This window comes from Lepisosteus platostomus, chromosome 14 (genome assembly GCF_059453375.1).
Source record: "Lepisosteus platostomus isolate fLepPlt1 chromosome 14, fLepPlt1.hap1, whole genome shotgun sequence".
NCBI classification, from domain to species: domain Eukaryota; kingdom Metazoa; phylum Chordata; class Actinopteri; order Semionotiformes; family Lepisosteidae; genus Lepisosteus; species Lepisosteus platostomus.
The window spans coordinates 4,982,623-4,988,622 of NC_142624.1; positions in this window are offsets into that span (position 1 = coordinate 4,982,623).

The window sequence follows — 6,000 nt, forward strand, 5'->3', positions numbered from 1 at the left end:
TTACACAGAGGATTGTGGGGAAACAGCCAGAACCAAGCTGAGGCCACCAGATTGTTGAAGCCATAAACCCGGCCTCTTTCAGGAATAAACTCATTAAAGAATTTACGGCCTACTCTAGCACCAGCATTTATCATGTTCTTGAAAGTGGCTGGGTTTTCAACCAATGTAAAAGCTGAAAACCATAAAGCACTAAAGCTAAGCGTAATTAAACAAGGTTAAAATCACAGAAATGCTAAAGGCGGGTTTTATTGTTTTTTTCCAGAGAACGCCATTCTCCCTTATGACACTTTCAGGAAAAATTTAAAAGTGCCTTACGATCAACATACTGTATATAGAACCACGGAAATGAGAAACAGCCTTTTTACACTTAAACGACAGTTTTGAAAGGTTCTGGAATGAGAAACTCCGAGCCGATTTGAATTTGATGGGAGACAGTTTAAGCAAGCTGGGGCCTTGGGTTCAATTCTGGACTTGGGGTGGTCTCTGTGTGGAGTTTGTATCTTCTGACTGTGTTCATGTGGGTTTCGTCCAGGTGCTCTATTTTCCTCACACAGTCCAAGGACATACTGGTGGGTTAATTGGCTGGTGGGAAGATTGGCGTGAGTGTGTGAGTGTCTGTGTCTGTGTCTACCATGCGATGGACTGGCGTCCCATCCAGAGCGTTCCCTGCCTTGTGCCTGCCGCCAGCTGGGATAAGCTCTTGCTCCCCTGCAACCCTCTACTACTGGATAAAGGGGTTAGAAAATGGATGAATGGACAGTTTACACAAAGCTCTGAGTAAAACTGTGTATCATTTTGCGTTACTGTGAAAAGAGGAAGCGATTGGAGGCACTGAAAACACTAACTCTGAAAGTAATAAAAAATAAAAAAGGGAAAACGTTAAAAAAAGGAAATAGAAGACCCCAGGTGGACAGCCACAGAGGGACTTCATGAGCATGGACGTCACTCAAGCATTGAGACAGAGACTGAGAACTCCTCACCTAGTTATTCCAACAGCACAGGATACCACTGCAAACAATTCAGAAATGTAAATCCCAAAGCGCACATCACATCAGATCTCGAAATAAAAAACATTCTTGCAGCTAAATCACTTCCATACCGGTGCCTAACCAAGAGAGGCCCTTAACTTCACTTTTCCTTTTTCTGAGGAGCTCCGAATTACGTTCAAGCGGACTGCGCTCGCTCCCCTCTCCTGCATCTTTCGTCAAACTGTAAAAGACTTGGGCTCATAAAAAAGAGTCTTTGTTCCACGGGAGGAGAAATTGATATTTTAGAAGTCGAGGGGCAGCCAACTCCAGAAGCTCTGGACTGAAGCTTCTTGTGTTTTCTGGGGGGTGGGCGCATGCGGTTGGGCTGTTGGCCTCCTGTGTGTTTTGGCAAAACAAGAAGGCGCAAAGGAAATTCATGAATGGAGGAGAGTGGAGGCCAGACTGGAAAGGCTCACGATACTGACTCTGCAAAGCGAAGGAGCTAAAGAAAAGAAAATCATCCAGGGTTTCGATGCAAAAATTAAGCATTCTAATCACAACAGTGAAACACAAAGCCAAGAGACACTTCTATTACGTGGAAAGAGGGATCACATGCGAGGGTCAGAATACTTCAAGGTATTATAACATAATACTCTATGTTATGCCGTTTATATGTTATGTCTGCACAGAAAATGCATACAATTATTAAATGGCTGATTTCCACTGTCCTCCACCGCAGGGGTTCCCAAATGCGGTTCTGGGGTCCTCTATATGCTTTTTGTTTCCGATGACCCCTTGGTCACACAACTGAACCCTTAATTGAGCATATGAACTCACAAATGTTGATTTCACAAATGCATTTCGGTTAATACTATCAGCTCCCACTGAGTCTATAGTCGGTACCACCAGTTCCTGCTGAGTCAACCCAGAGGACTTCTTTAGAATGAAGAGTGAAACACCAACCAGAAAACAGTGGAAGTGGATTTAAAACTCAGAACAGAAGACACTTGTTTACACTAAGGGTTGGTGGAGTGTGGAACAAGCTAACTAGCCATGTTGTTGAAGCTGATACCCTGGCTTCCTTCAAAAAACTGTTGAGTGATATTCTTGAATCAATTAGAATAATAATACATTAATAATTCTTACACTTATATAGCACCTTTCTGGACACTCCAGACTCCAGGACACTACAGGTAATGGGGACTCCCCTCCACCACCACCAATGTGTAGCCCCACCTGGATGATGCAACAGCAGCCAGAGTGCACCAGTATGCTCACCACACACCAGCTCTCAGCGAGTAGGAGAACAGAGTGATGAAGCCAGTTCAAAGATGTGGATGGGGACTGATAGGAGGCCATGATTGATAAAGGCCAGGAGGAAATATAACTACTAAAGTAGTTATTTAACTACCAACTCCGAAATGGTCTAGATGGGCCAAACTGTCTCTCACTTGTAACCTTCCTTTTAAGTCCTTAACTTTTGAGAAGAAACAAAAAAATCAGTTTCACTTCAAGGAACTTGTTAGCTCACTTAAGGATTCAACTGAGTGAAGAGATCATGTGGAGTGAAAGTGAAAGGTGTGTGAGTCACCAAGACCAGGCCTGGAAACACCTGCTCCTGTGCAAATGACCAACCCTCAATAGACAGGGAGCAATGATCTGGAAACCAGGTTAACTTGTAATTAAGAGACTACTGTTATTCTGTAAAGAAACCTTTCACGCTCTGTCCATGTGAGATTTGAAAAGTGAAATTAAGAAGCTAAGAAGATAACTCAGCTTTTAAATTATTTTTATATTATGGAATCCGGTATCTAAATTGCAGTTCCCCCTCTCTTCTGTTCCAACTCCATTTTTTAACTGGAACCAATTGCATAAATTCAACTTATTTCCATTGTGAGCGTAGCCTGTAAAAGTAATAAGAGCCCTTTTCATTTGAAGGGCAGGCTTCTCTAACATGTGGCTAAGAGACCAAAACTAAGATTGATGTGTCACTTCCAAGATTTGAGATAAGACCTAAAACTGGCTCACAAATCTGTGTCATTTTCCAAAATGCGCTTTTCACAATTTTTTTTAATGTGCTGCCATCTGGCACAATTTTATACTTTCCCAAAGAGCAGTGTGTTAGAAAAGAAAATTTAGATGAGTACCTAATTCTCTCTTATTTGCACATTTGACACCTCAAAGATGGATAACATGAAACAATGTTGGGAAGCAAACAGATATTACACTACGTAATGTGCATTAGCATAAATGCAAGCCAATTTTTCTTCTCCAAAAGAATGAGTCTTGACGAAAGTCTTCTCTCAGGTTACTGCTGATGGAAATACGCACATACACAAAACGTTCTGTGAGGTCTTAAGACACAACGATCGAGTCTTGTGTGGTAAACAATCGGCTGTCTATAAGCTTGCATTTGCAATAGTTCTGTGTTGATATTGGGTAGACAAAAACAAAAAATCTGTTTTGCTTGATAGCAGGAGACCCTTTGAGAATTCTTATTCAGTATGTAAACCTGTACTGTCAGTTTATGCCTTTTGAAACAATTTCTATAGCCTGTGGTTTGGCATAAACAAAAGCATATATTTTGCTATTTTTATCTGTTGGATTCTGTTTAAATTGCATTCCTTTACTGAAAACCTTTATGGGATGCGGCAACTGCAGCACGTAGTTATTGTACTAAGAGAATCTGATCTGCACTATCAGAGTCTGATGTGCTACTACAGCATATATGTCATGTCATGTCATTTGCCAAACCGCTTTATACCATACTGTGTGGTGGGAAGCCGGAGCCTACCCGGCAAGCAACAAGCGCAAGGCAGGGTACACCCTGGATGGGACGCCAGTTCATCGCAGGGCAAGTGCAAGCCAATCATACATGAGGGCCACGGTAAAGGCCGAGGGGGGAAATTTGGCCCGGACACTGGGATAACTCCCTGCGAGTCAGGACCTTGGTTTAACGTCTCATCCGAAAGACGGCGCCCACTACAGTATAGCGTCCCTGCCTTAGGACCTACACCGCAGGGTAGGTGCCCCCCAGTGGTCCCACTACCACCACTTCCAGGAGCAACCATCCCTTCCCAGGTCTCCCATCCAGGTACTGGCCAGGTTCAACCCTGCTGAGCTTCAGTGGGCTGCCAGTTGAGAGTTACAGGGTGATATGGCTGCTGGCACAGCAGATGTGTCAAGTAAAAATCAGAAAAACAGGCGGCAGCAGCATACGTTCTAATCATTAAAAGAAGAGAAGATGATTTCTGGTCAAAGCAGTGTTTTGCATCTGTTTCCAGTAAGCACAACTAATGCTGCGCATCGTACCAGTGCTTCCACCCAGTTGATCCCTAGTTTGTAATGCTATAGTTGGAGAGACGGTTTAGGGTACCAAGGTCAAGCAAAAACAGTTCTTTATAACCAATGCAATAAAACTGCTGTGAGAAGATAATTAAATGTATTTCCCCACTTCCACTTCCCATTTGTTTACTTATTGATCTGTTATGTACTGTTGTTATGTTTTCATGCACCTTAAGCATAAAATGCGAAAAATACTCATTTATGTGACTTCAGTAATTTTTATGTCGTGCTTTGGGTGGTTTAATGGTTGAAGTACTTCTTAAGGGAGGAGATAAAGACAAATTTCTACAGTGATGGCCAATGAAGAATCTATCTTCTTTATCCAGGTCACGAGTTTCTTTTTTTCCCCAGAGCGTAGGCTTTTGAGATTATGTGGCTGTCAATAGCTGGTTTGGCTGTATCCCAGATTGTAACAAAAGGAACAGGTGCACTGTTGTTATCTTTCTTACGCTGCTTGACCCCATCACAAAACCAGATTTTACAGGCTGGAGGTTCTTAGAAATAATCCAAAATAATTATTCGCAAAAGAACAAGGTGCTCTGTCGACCACAGCATTCATGAGTGAAAAGGGGACCAAAGGTATCTGTGGCAAAACCGAAAGTCTATAAATAATGTAAATGATTAACAAACCATAAAATTGTCACCTGAACTTTCTAAAATGTGTCACTAATGGAGGAAATTGACTTTTTTTCCCCACAATGTACCCACAAAACAGCTATAACAAAAGTAAAACTATTGTGAAAAGAAAGTAGGCCAAGCCTTGTCTAATAAAGTTGGTAGTTTCTGCTGCCCTGTTCCAGTAAGGAAACTACAGTATATTCCCAGGAAGGCAAAGAGAACATTGATTTGATGGCTTCCTGTGTGATGCAGCTCAGCTGAGGGTGATAATCTTGCATCTGAAGGTATTAAAGGGTGTGTACCAAGCACAGCCTTATGTCCTGTGATATGAAGAGCTGAAGTTTTGATTGCTAAAGGAAAACAGGTGAAGAACTTTTATTTGTGAAGCACCGTTCCAAGCCCAAGGACTCTGGAAGAAACGATTGCGCAGGTAGTCTTCCCATTCTAGACTGGACAACACAACTGAGAGATCAGACTATGAGGCTCAGAGTGTTGTCACAAACACATTTATGACAATACCCTTTAATAATAGAATTCGATTTCTGGCATCCGATTTATTCCAGGTTGTAAAAACCTGTATGCCCTTGTTTTTTTTCCCCCCATTTACTCTAACTGTACTTTTCTTTATTCATTAAAAGCTTCTAAATTATTATTATTCCACACAGAACCTCCTCCTTCCCAAAAACTCTCAATGGTGACGACCCCACAATGTCACAATACAAAGCCAAGCAATGATCCCACTGCTTTGAACAATTCCCAAAGGGAACATTGCATAATGCTTTTTCCCCCTCTACTTTCTCAATGAAATTGCTATTGTACAAACAAAGTATAAATCTAACAGCTATTTTTTTAAATTTAAGACCGTAATTATGTTTTCCAGAGCCTCTTATTCCTTATCAGTAAGAAATCCGAGTGTCTTCTAAAAATGCAACTAGTGCAACCTATAGCCTTAGTTTCTGCAATTGCTTTGGGGCCACTGATAAGCGTATGGGCTGCCTTTTGGTGACTCTAGGTAAGAAATGTATATTTAACACCCCCTTGCGAGTCAATCCAGGAAATCAAGGTTGCT